Below are 12,611 nucleotides of genomic sequence, written 5' to 3'. Positions count from 1 at the left end.
GGTTGGAGTCTGAAGGGCCTTGTTCCTCACCTAAGAAGTTTGGACTCTTCTGTAGGTTCAGTGTGTATAGTGTGCGTATACATATAGTGATATATGATCGTATGTAAATTCATATGAACACATACATTGGTATCAGGTAAAACAATTATTTTTAGATGCTGGAGTACTAATAAATCCAAGAGTAAAAAGATGGTAAAGTGCTCCTATGCAGCATCATTTCTTTGACATGTATATGTATATATATATATAATTACTATGCAGCGCAAGGAATATTAAACCTATTTTTCTATGTGTTATGTTAAGCTTGTTTCATTCGGTTATGCACGGAATTCTCTTCCTAAAGTTGTCTTCCTTCTGGTTTTTTTCCCCCTTTTTCTTTCTTTTTACTGTATTAGTGATCGCCTTCCCCAAACCTCAAAAAAGCAGAAGGAACTTCGTCCTGAAATGTTTCCTTTCACTAAGTCTCAAGAGAGTTCTTGGAAAGATGCTGGCACCGCCCGGAGTCCACCTCAGCTGTTCATTCGGCTTGTGAATTGCAGATTCTGTGCCAGGGTCAGTGACATTTGTTCCCCCGGCCCTTGTAGCATCTCAGCGTCACGCAGCCCACCCTGTACGCGCTCAATGACAGCTCCGTTTATTGACATCGGCTAAAGTTTTATACAGAGGGGTTCTCCCTCTGGATTTCCCCTTTATTGGAGCCAAACAATGAGACGCAGAGCAGTCCTGGGACTACGCTTCCCAGCGGCCTCCGTTCGGCTGGCTCCCAGGCCAACTTCCCTTACTGGGGCGGCTCCTAGCATCTGGGCCCTGCCCACTGGCAGCGTATCTGGAACTACAACTACCAGATGCCTCCAGGCGCCGGACCTTTCAAAGGGGGCTTCCCAGCAGCCCCCCGGGGGAAGAGCCCCGCCCCTCGGGCCCGTGGCCGAGGCTTTCCCAGCGCCTTCCGCCCGCCTCGCCCATGTCACGTGATGCTCCCCCGCCAACCGGCGCGCGGAGGAGGGCGGCGGGCGGTGGCCAGAGGCGGGGCGGCCGCAGGGGGCGGGCCCTGGAGGGGGCGGAGCGGGGCCCGGGAGGCGAGCAGCCTGGCAACCGCGGTGGCGCCCGGACCCCGAGGTGGGTGCGCTCGGGCCGGCCTGGCTCTGAGCCGGGCGCTGCGGGGACCTGTGTGTGTGTGTGGGGGGGGGGCCGGGAGGAGGAAGTTGGGACTCCCCGGGCCGACGGGTCCCGCGGGTTCTCGTAGCACCCGCGGGTGTAGGTGGGGGGGTTCGCCCGAGCGCCTCGCTGTCCCTGCCGGCCGGGGCTGACGGAGGCCGGGGAGCCGCGGGGCAGGTGCCTCCGGCTTCCTCCTGTTCTCCCCGCCCAAGGTCCCGGGCCGGCGGCGGGCGAAGGTCCGGACGGGGAATCGGGGCCGCGGGGGGAACCCTGGGGGCGTCGCGGCCGCTTCCCGGACTTTGCTTCCCCGCCTGGGGCGGCGAGCGGGCTGGGCGGCCGTCCTGCCTCCCCGGCGACGCGCCGCGGCTGGTCCTCGCCTTGGCCCTCCGCCCGGGGTGGGTGCCCGCCGCATCCCCCATGGGTCCTGCGGAGCGGCCACAGCCCGGCGCTGGCCGGGAAGCCTCGGTGGGCGCTCCGAACACTTTCTGTATCACGCACGGGAGGTTTATCTGCTTTTGCAACAGTTGAGAGATCAGAGAGGGAACGGTTAGTTCCCTGATACGCAGTCGGAAGTATGCACAGGCGCGAGCAAGCGCCCTTTGCCGGGTTGCCTCCCTTCACTGTCTTCTGCTGCGCTCAGGAAGTGAAAACTAATTTTAGTTTTTGCCTAAGCAAATATGAAATGAATCTGCTGCAAAGATTATATTATGGGCCTTCTAGACGCATACTGAGTACGAAGTGGAGTGGATTGTGACTGGTTTTTAAATAGACCTAACAGACCTGCCCGAGAAAGGAATCATGGCATATTAGGATTGACTGGGACGTTGAAGTTCATAGGTAGTTCATTTCCAGGATGGGGAAACTGAGGCCCAGAGAGTGTAACGTTGTATAGTATTTAAATAATGTGACCCGGGATTTGGGACAACCGAATGGTGAAGCTAATACCATAAGTCAGGTCTCTGGGAAGTATCTAGGCATCTAACCCCGGGTGGTTTTTTTTTTTTTTTTCTAATGACAGCTTAGTTTTGTTCCTTGTTAAGTATCCACCTTAGAGTCTTGAGACTAAGCCAGTGATTTTGTTGTAGTTTGAACCATTTTGAATTTCCTTCAAAACCAGTTTACCAGCCAAAGAAGACAATTACACATCTTAATTTATAGACACGTTTTGCTTTCATCAACATATATCTTGTGCATGATCACTTATTACTCACCAGATTTGACTTGATGACGTTTGGCTGTTTCACAAAACCAAATCTATCCTTGAGAGATTCCACACCATGGAGTAGATTCAGACCAGTGGAAGTAGAGGAGATTGATTGGGGCTTTTAGATTCTAGTTATTGAACGCTATTAAACATTTGGTCCCCTTACCTTAAAGTTCTAACTTATATTTATTAAGTTGTCAGTGGCCTCATTTACCCATTAAACCCAGAACGCCCATAGTGTGCCCACTTAATCCCAAGCCCTGAGAAGACAGCCCACAGCACCATTGACGAAGTCCCTGCCTTACAAAACTTATGTGTGGGGAAGCAGATCAAGGGGAAAAAAAAAGCAATGATATATTTTCTATTGGAGATGAGCACTATGCAGAAAAATAGAGCTCTGAAACTCTATGATGTCAATAAAACAGGCTGGCATGTTTGAGAGTGACTTGGGAATTATATTGAATTGTTAGGTTTTAGAGTGTCAGCTGCTGCTCCATTAAAGCAAATAATGAAATCCAAAAGCAAATCTGTCTAAATCAAAGAGATTCTATGGAGTCATCATTTCTCCAGCAATTGCCTCTTAGATGGTAAATTCTTCCCAGCCTCATATTTACTTGCATTTCTTTTCTCTTAATGCAAACAGTAAGTGCTTTCAAGCAAGTAGGGAGGTGGTCTTCCAATCGCTCCCTGGCTCAGTGGTTCCCTTAACTAGATTTAGCTACAGAAGGCTCTGCTGAGGTCAGTATTCCCTGTTGATTTCATGCCAGTGCCTGCCTGCCTCAGGCTACCTTACAAGTGGATTTCTTTTCCAGCACTCTGGTTAGTCCTGAGAACCTACCATCTGAATCTTTGGGTTGTGTGGTTTGTAAAGAAATGAGTTCATTTTGATGTTAGCTGTAGTGTCAGGAAGCCTTGGACGTCTTAAAAACTAAAGCACTAGTAAAATGGCATGCGTGATAACTTCCTATACAAGTTCATCTGTAGTACCTTTTCAGTTCTCTCATATGCTGTACGTTCAATGGCTTCAAAGCAAATGTTTTCGTGTTTACAGGTTCTGAAAAGTGACGAAAGTTCTAAAAAAAAATACTCAAATATTCTTTGTTCCAAAATGAAAGGAGGATTAACAAAATGTAGTTACTTTAAAAACCACTGAAAGAACATGTGGTTCTTGCTGTTTTTGAGGGCTCCAAAATCAAGAGAAAAGCAGAGCCTCTTCAAGGCTTAGGAGGCAGCATTTTGAACTGGCCAAAGGATTTCAAAGGCCAGAGTTTCTTGTTATTTCTAAAGTTTTTCCCATTTTATAGAAGAATAAGAGGTTGCTTTCATTATTCTTTAGTAATTTCCCTTCCCTGCTTCTGACCTCTTTGAAGTTCTGCTTTCCTTATTTTCTAGTTTCTCAGTTCATTATTCTTTTTTGGCAGATGGGGGAGGGACAGGGGGTTGCCATTTGCCTGTAAGGTATTGCCTCTGGATTTGAATCCTGACTCTAATATTACCTGTGTGACTTTGGGTGAGTTACTTACCCCTGTGCCTCAGTGTCCTTATCTGTAAAATGAAAAAAAAATATTAATAGTGCCTACCTCAGGGGATTGTTGGCTAGACTGGGCGATAATCTATGTCAGGTGGTTAGGATTGTGTCTTGCACATAGTAGGTACTCCAGAAAAGTTGGCTGTTACTGACTAGAACTACGTGGAACTCCCTTCTTTGCTTTATTTGTTGTTTTTTTTAAAGATTTTATTTATTCATGAAAGACACAAAGAAAGAGGCAGAGACCTAGGCAGAGAGAGAAGCAGCCTCCCTGCAAGGAGCCCGATGTAGGACTCGATCCCAGGACCCCAGGATCATGACCTGAGCCGAAGGCAGATGCTCAGTCACTGAGCCACCCAGGTGCCCCCCACTGTTTGCTTTTAAAGATTTATTTATCTATCTGAGAGAGATAGAGAGGATATGAGTGGGAGGGCAGAGGGAGAAGGAGAGAGAATCCTGGAGCAGACTCCCCGCTGAGCACGAAGCCTGACTCCTGGGTCTCCATCCCACGACCCTGAGCTCATGACCTGAGCCAAAATTAAGAGTTGGACGCTTAACTGACTGAGCCAGTCAGGCTCCCCCCTCCCCCGCAAACCTTGTGTGTTTTTAAAGAAAAAGAAATACTTCTAGACACGTCCTAATACACTTTTGGACATCCAGTAAGCATGATTTTTTTTTCTAGCCATTTCTCTACATTTCATGGTTGACTCAGGCTTTTAGTCTCAGGTGACATTGGCAGCAGTGTCCACAGTTCCTGCAGTGTTGAGCTCCCTTTACTGTTTGGACTCAGAAATTACTTGAGGCCATGTTTTGTTTATTGTCCAAACATGACTAGATCAAGAGAGGCCTTTTTCCCATTCCTCCACTTTGAAGGCAGGAGGACCAGAAGGCCGGGTTGGAGTTAGTAGATGAGATCTAGTTTTGTCCTGCAGTCGGAGGACAGCTTTTCATGTTAAATGTTTACAGTTCACCTGAGCACCTGGACGACCTCATCCTTTTAAGAATGCAGCAGGCACCTCGTGAGAACATTGGTATCATCCACTAGCACTTTCTTTGTTTTTATCTAAGGAACAGTAAAGAAGCCCTCTGTGTGAGGTGGCTGAAAGCATCCTGAGTTTGGATTCCAGGAGCCGGACCCAAGTCCCACTTCTGCTTCTTCACTCTGTGACATGGAATAAGTCCTCCTACCTCACTGCTGCTGCCTCTTCCATTTTTAAGACAGAGTGGTGAGCCCCACCGAGTTCTCAGAGCTTTCCAGAGGATCACATGTACACCAGTACCCGTTGTGGGCTGTGCAGCATGATTAGTACCGCATTCATGTATCATAGAAGCTGCCGCTATTTGGAAAACTAAATATGGGAGAGCAGGGTCCTTCCTGTTCTTGGCCCACCTACCCCATAGCTGTAGGGTGGGCCTCTCCCTTGCTTTCCCTCTTCTGTCAGTATTGAAATACACGAGTGTTTTATTGCCTCTCTCGGATGGACCTGAAGTCATCAGTACCCCTCATGAGCTTCCATTTTATTGATTCCTAAAATGGTAGTATCATATAACCAACAATCATAGGGCAATAGCAAGACAATCTCTGCACCAGGGAATATTGCCTGCCTTTTCCTGAAGTGTTTCAGAATTAAAATCTTTCCTTTTTCAAATCAACACCTTGCATTAGCTCCTCAGTGCGGCTGGAGGCCCTGCCAAGCTTCACCATCCATACTGGACTGGATGTTCTCACTCAGGGGGTGAGGATGGAAAGAAATACAGAGCCTTGATTGCACTCCAGGTCTGTGCTGCCTTTCGTGTTCCTGTAGAACTAGGGCAGAGTGCTCTTTTCTTGCTATTTCAAGTCATTTCTCAGTATCTTGAAATGGCTCCATAAGTAGCTCTTTGCAATGCCCCGGACTTATGTCCTGGTCATCCAGTGTTGCTGCTCCTCAACTCTTTGTCTTGATACCAGTATTACTTGTTTTCATCTAAGCTTGTGCAGAAGGGAGCTGAGGTTGGAGATGGTTTTTTTCTTTTCCTGGGCAGGCAAAACCCAACATGGCCCTTAACACACAGCAGCCATTTAGTAAATGCTCCTTGACTTGAACTGGACAAGGAGGGGATTGCTCAGAGTTGTTTGGATGTGTTCATTTCCACGAATTCGATTGTCTGTACAGAGACCATATCCCCTGACTGCCAGATGAAACGGAGCTCATCTCATGCTAGGCCTTCCTTGTCATGGATAATTAGCAAATGAGGGGGAAAGTTCTTTGGGTCCAGTGATGGGAGAGGTCTCACACATTGCATTTCCAACCTCTGGATTTTTGGACTACTGTCATGAGCCTTTTTTATAGAATAGGTTCATTTTTTGCTTTCCTTGTTGGTGTTGTTTGGGGATGGGAAGGAGTAAGGGAAGTAGAAGGGTAATAATTGAAAGTAAAAATAAAAGTAACTTGTGTGTAACTCATTCTGTTCTTATTCCCTTGCCTGCAGACCTTGGCAGCACAGTGACGTCCTTTCTTTAGCTTGTGATGATTGTTACATATTGATATCATGCCCTTGGGCTTTCCGTGAGGAGGAAGCATTGTTTCCCAGAGCCTCTTAAAATGGAACAGAGCTGCTATGTCATGTTGCCATGCTTTTCCCTTCACGGGAGCTCTTGAGGCCGAGGTGGTCATAAAGGGGATTCATGGCATCAGAAGGTGGTGCTTGAAATACCCTCGTCTGACCATTAAGTTTCTTTATGGGCCTGAGATGATTTAGGGGGGGACTCAGGAGAACAGGGACTGTGCTGTCACTCCAGCAGTCCTGGAATTGGCCTGAGCCATTTTGCCGAAAGAAGTCATGTACCTGCATGGCAGTGACCCCCAACCATGACTTGTCAGTAGTATTGGGTCACAGTGAGAAGGACGATCCACACTTGGTTTCACGGAGACCGTAGGAGGACACTGCCATTGACATCAGTTATGTGGCAGGCAGGGTTTGAGAAACCTCAGTTGACGTTCCTTTTTGAACTTTCTTGTCCTGAAGTGTTCCTTGCCCACATTGATGGTTCCCAATCAGAGAGGAATGGAGTCCCCAGATGGAGGGCAATTGGAGCTGGCCCTCAGGTCTTTGGAGTTCTGTGAGGCATAACAACTACGTTTTTAAAGTTGAGGCTGAGTGCAACCCTGCTGGCCATTTCCTTTCTTTGCTGTTATCAACTCTGACAGGACACGGTCACTTCTCCAGAGGTTCCCGTCACTCACATTGCCACAAAACAGTTTTTCCTTGTTGATAATTGTCTTGATGCCTCTGCTTTTCCTCAGCTCCTGGGAGCTTAGGAGAAATGCAGAATCTGAGGGCCCCTCAGATCTACCCAACTAGAATCTGCATTTTAATGACATCCCTAGGTGATCTGTATGTGAAGTTTGAGAAGGCTGGTTGAAGTAGTAGTTCCCATCCTGGCTTCCCCGTGACCCTTGGAGAACTTGCGGTCCATTAGAAAGATAACTTGAGGGGATCCCTGGGTGGCGCAGCGGTTTGGCGCCTGCCTTTGGCCCAGGGCGCGATCCTGGAGACCCGGGATCGAATCCCACATCGGGCTCCCGGTGCATGGAGCCTGCTTCTCCCTCTGCCTGTGTCTCTGCCTCTCTCTCTCTCTCTCTCTCTGTGACTATCATAAATAAATAAAATTAAAAAAAAAAAGAAAGATAACTTGAGCCACATGTGTAATGCATGCTCCTAGTAGCCGCATTAGAAAAGAAACAGATGAGGTCAATTTTGATAATATATTTAACCTAGTATATCCAAAAGGTTCTCATTTCCATGTGTAATCAGTGTAATTATCAGAGAGGTGTCTCCCCTCCCCTTTTTTGGTAGGAAGTTGGCAACCTCTGGCACGTACGTTACATTTACAGCGCCCCTCAGTTTGGACTAGCCATATTTCAAGTGTTCAGGAGTTGCACGGACTAGTGGCTCCGGTTGTTGGACAGCGCAGCTTTGAAAGTTACGTTCTGGCCTTGATCTGCTGATGATGTCATCAGATTTGCTGTCCTTGCCTGAAGAGCTGTTAGAGCCGCCGTGGCCTCAGTAATAACTTGCATTAGCGATCCTGTGTAAGCTGTGGCCAGCCCTTTGCCCATTGCGATTACAGTCATCCCATTTGAATCCTCACAACGTCCCTACTTCGTTTTGCAGACCCTTCTTTTCTCCGTTCCGGTTCGGTAAGTGTGAAGAATTAGCCACCCGTCTATGTGCGACATGCAGGCTTTCTTCCTTGTGGGGTGGGCGGGGATCTTCAAAGAACTTGAGGCTCGCGCCCTTCTTCTCTGGCTCACCCAAGAGGATGCGGAGTCCCCAGAGAGAACTTTCCGCGTGCTGGCATACTGCAGAGCAGTGGTTGGCCACGCTGGCTGCTCCTTAGAATCACCTGGGAGCTTTACTGACCTGCCGCCCCACCTGGGAGCTTTACTGACCTGCCCAGGCCCCACCCACAGACGTTCATCTGAAAACTCTTAATCTCGGGGGAGAGCAAACAGGTGCATTTTGTGCAGTGCTCGGGGTGGGGCCCAGCTGGAGAGCAGCCGCTGTAGGGCCGCGTCTCCCACCTGAGTGCGCTGAGAATCACCCGCACTTCGGGTCCAGATGCACATTCTGACTCGGTGGGTTGCCAGGCGGGCGATCGGGCTGCAGTGGTGGCGGCGACAGGCTCCCCTCCGGGTGATGCCGCACCTCCGGGGCTCTGTCGCTGGCACTTGGACTTTGGGGTGGCCAGCCTCCTCAGAATCCCCTGAGGGCGTTTCCTAAATGCCAAGCTCCCTGGTGGCAAGCCTGGACTTTCTGACTTCGGGACTTTGGGGTGGGGCCCAGAAGCTGCACCTGAGAAGGCATCGTGTGTTCCACATTCCACCATAAAGTATTAGGTTTGCTTCAGGTTTCAGGTAGGCACACCATTCATTTTGGCCTAAGTGGATGGTTTTGTTTTTGTTTTTTTTTTTTTTTTCTAAGTGGATGTTGAATGTTATCAGACCCCTTTTCTGCCTTTACAGAGCTCTGTTTTTTTGGTGTTTGGTTGTGTCCCCCCCCCTTAGAACCTGTTAAGATGATGGGGTATTTTAAGGGATTTTCTAATACAACGTTGTAGCATTAACCAGGTTTGCCTGCTGGTGTGAAACCAGCCGGTTTCTTACTGCTGGATTTGATTGGCAATATTTTCTTCAGAATTTTTACATCTGTACCTGAGGGTAAGATTTGGCTTTCCTGTACAGTCTTTGCCTAGCATCCGTTTGCTAGCCTTGTAAAGTGAGTTGAGAGCATTGCCTTTTTGTGGTCACTGGAAGTTCCTGTGAGATTAGAATTACCCGTTTCTTGAATGGTTGGTACAGCTTGCCCCTAGAGCCACCTGGGCCTGGTGTATTTGGTGTGAGAATATTTTAAACTACCAGCTAATATCTGCCATTTCTGTGGTTAATATCTGTCTTTTCATTCTTTTTTAAGATTTATTTATTTGAGAGAGAGAGAGAGAGAGAGAGAAAATGAGTGGGAGGGGCAGAGGGAAAGGGAGAGAAATTTCCAAGCAGACTCTGTACTGAGCCAGACTCGGGGCTCAATCCCACGACCCCGAGGGACCTAAGCCAAAACCACGAGTCGAATGCTTAACTGACTCTGCCACCCAGGTATCCCTGTCTTTTCATTCTTAAATCTTAATATTGTTTCTGCCTTCTTTTTTTTTCCTTAGCCTTACCAGAGGTTTGTCAGTTGTGGTTATGCCATATGATGTGTGTCAGTATGTGGAAATGAATGAATATAATTATATTCTCTATTTTCTTCTTTTTGATTAATTTTAATGAATAAAGACTTTATATTATTTTAAACTCAGATTTACATCAGGGTATATTCCAAAAAGCCTTACTTCCATCCCTGTCTCTTGCTAGGCATTCTATTTCTAGCCCCCTCACCTCCCATCCCAGGTAATCAGTATTAGTAGGTGTTAGTTTCTATTTCTGTTTCTTCTTCTTTTTTGTATGAATGCTTCACAAATTTGAGTGTCATCCATGCTAAGGGGCCATGCTAATCTTCTCTGTATCATTCCAATTTTAGTATATATGCTGCCAAAGCGAGCGCTGTTTCTTCTTTTGCAAATTTGAGCAAGTGTGCACACGTGTGCACGTGCATTTGCATTTCCCCCTTTACACCAAAAAAGCATACTACATACACTATTCAGCCTCTTGTTTTTTTTTCCCCTCACTTAAAATCTATCCTGGAAATCACTGCTCATTTTCTCCTCTCTTTGGATTTATTTTGTGGTTTGGATGTTTCAACGCATAGAATTATTATTATTTAGTTCTAGTATAGTCTCATTTCTCTTGTGATTCTTTCATTCACCCTTGGGTTTAGAAGTATATTTTTAAATTTGCAGACACATTTTCTATGTATTTTTAGAACTGATTTCTGACTTCACTGCATTATGGTTAGAGACTGTGGTCTGAATACTACTACCTCTTTGAGATGTGTTGAGGGTAGGTTTATATAGTGTTTTGTGGTTGGCTTCTTTCACTTAGCGTAATGCTTTCCAGATTCATCCATATTGTCTCACGGATCCACAGTTGGTGACTTTCTGTTGTTGAGTAGTGTTCCACAGTGATTTATTTATTCACTAGTTGATGAACATTGAGTTGACTGAGTTTTTGGCTCAGTTTTGGCTCAGTGAATAAAGCTGCTATGAGCATTTGCTTAAGGGTCTTTGTGTGGACTTGTTTTTTCACTTGTGTAAATACTTAGGTGCGGCGTTGCTGGGCGTTATGCTTAGTGTATGTTTAGTTTTACAAGAAGCCATCAAACTATTTTCCAAAGTCCTTGTGCCAACCTACATTCTCACTGGCAAAATGAAGTATGAGTTCTGCTTCAGCCCATGCCCTCATCAACTCTTGTTATTGTCTCTCTGGTTAAATTGTAGCCATTCTAGTGGGTGTGTAGTGGTAGCTCGCTATGGTTTTAATTTGCATGTTCCTAATGACTAATGAAGGTGAGTATGTCTTCATGGGCTTACTGACCATTTGTTTATCATCTTTGGTGAAGCATCTGCTCAAATCTTTTGCCTGTTTCCTATTGGATTGCCTGTCTTATTATTATAAGAGTACGTTACATATTTTGATTATAAGACCTTTGTGAGATCTATGATTTGCAAGTACTTTCTCCCAAACTACAGCTTACCCTTTCATTTTCTTAATTGGGCCTTTGAAAGAGTAAGGTTTTTAATTTTGATGAAGTCAGGTTTGTCATTTTTTTTTCTCTTAAGGTTTATGCTTTTTGTGCTCTAAGAAACCTTTACCTAACCTAAGTTCACAAAGATTTTCCCTTGTGTCCTGGGACTTCGGTAGTTTTCACACTTACGTTTAGATCTCTTGTGCCCTGCCCCCCCCACCCCGCCACTCATACCCTGTATAATCCCCTTTCCTTGAGTTTCCAGCCTTGTGAGATCTTGAGGAGAGGATGCAGCTAAACTGTGCCAACTCCTGACCAATGACCCACGGAAACTGATAATTCATATGTGTTGTTTACAGTTACTAAGTTTGTGATGCTGCAATATAAAATGAATACTTTTTAAAAGATTTATTTGTGTATTAGAGAAAGATCAAGTGCATGCAAGCAGGGGAAGGGGAGGGGCAGAGGGCGAGAATCCCAAGTAGACTCCACGCTGAGTGCGGAATCTGACATGGGGCTCGATCTCATGACTCTGAGATTGCGACCTGAACCAAAATCAAGAGTCGGATGCTGAACTGGTTGAGCTGCCCAGGTGCCCTGAAAACGAATACTTCTATGCTTCATTTCGACTTGATTTTGTATATTGTGTGAAGTAAGTGTCAATATTCACTTATTTTTCCATATGGATATCAATTTGTTCCAGCATCATTGGTGGAAAAGACTATCCTTTTCCCCAGTGAATCACCTTGGTATCTTTGTTAGAAATCAATGGACTATTGCTAGGACCTCCAAAAAAATGGGTCTGATTCTGAAACCAATCTTTGGCAATTCCTTTGGATGCTTCTCTAACCATTATGGCAAACTGCCTGTTGGGCAGGCTAACTAGTCCTGCCAGAATCCCACTGTCTTGATTACTGAGGCATTTTTAGTAGTCTAGAAATTGGATAGTGTAAGTACTCCAACCTCCCCCCCTTCAAGGTGGTTTCAGCTATTTTTGGTCCTTTGGCTTTCCATATAAATTTCGGAATTGGAATTGGTTTGTCAGTTTCTGCAACACAGCCCATAGAGATTTGATAGGGATGGTATCAAATCTCTAGATCAGTATTGACATTATAATAACATTGAGTCTTCTGATCCTTGAGTGTGTGTCTAGGTCTTTTTTAATTTCTCTCAGTGTTTTATACTTTTCCATGCATGGTTCTTGTACACATTTTGTTAAATGTATCCCTAAAGATTTCATTTTTTTATATTACACACGAGTTTTTTTTACACTTTAATGTCCATTTGTTCATTGCTAGCAATACAAATCTCATTAATTTTTATGTTGATCTGCATATCCTGCAACCTTACTAAGTTTACTTACCAGTTCTGGTAGTTCTACAGTGTTCTTAGGATTTTTTTTTTTTTTTTGATACATGATCATGTTGTTTACGAATACAGTTTTACTTATTTCAATATGTTTTGACTTTCTTTCTTGTTTTTTTTTTAAGATTTTATTTATTTCTTCATGAGAGACACACAGAGAAGGGCAGAGACATAGGCAGAGGGAGAAGCAGGCTT

At 45.6% G+C, this 12,611-nt stretch overlaps 1 protein-coding gene and 1 non-coding gene across 4 annotated transcripts in view; one reads left to right on the top strand and one right to left on the bottom strand.

The window, feature by feature from the left end:
* Positions 1 to 1,038: 1,038 nt before the first annotated feature.
* Positions 1,039 to 12,611, top strand: part of MTM1 (myotubularin 1) — a 96,752-nt gene continuing 85,179 nt past the window's right edge. For 2 of the 3 annotated variants that reach the window (XM_072817842.1, XM_072817839.1), the window contains exon 1: positions 1,039 to 1,116. The gene's annotated coding sequence lies outside the window, so the exon portion shown is untranslated. Of the gene's footprint in view, positions 1,117 to 8,017; positions 8,072 to 12,611 lie in introns of those variants that run through there. The other variant, XM_072817841.1, reaches the window with a different exon arrangement.
* Positions 9,865 to 9,971, bottom strand: LOC140628879 (U6 spliceosomal RNA). Its single transcript, XR_012026811.1, has one exon. It is a non-coding gene; the product is annotated as a U6 spliceosomal RNA (small nuclear RNA).

This window comes from Canis lupus, chromosome X (genome assembly GCF_048164855.1).
Source record: "Canis lupus baileyi chromosome X, mCanLup2.hap1, whole genome shotgun sequence".
Lineage (NCBI taxonomy): Eukaryota > Metazoa > Chordata > Mammalia > Carnivora > Canidae > Canis > Canis lupus.
Note: the sequence above shows the minus strand (reverse complement) of the source record. Positions and strands in the feature narration are given on the sequence as shown.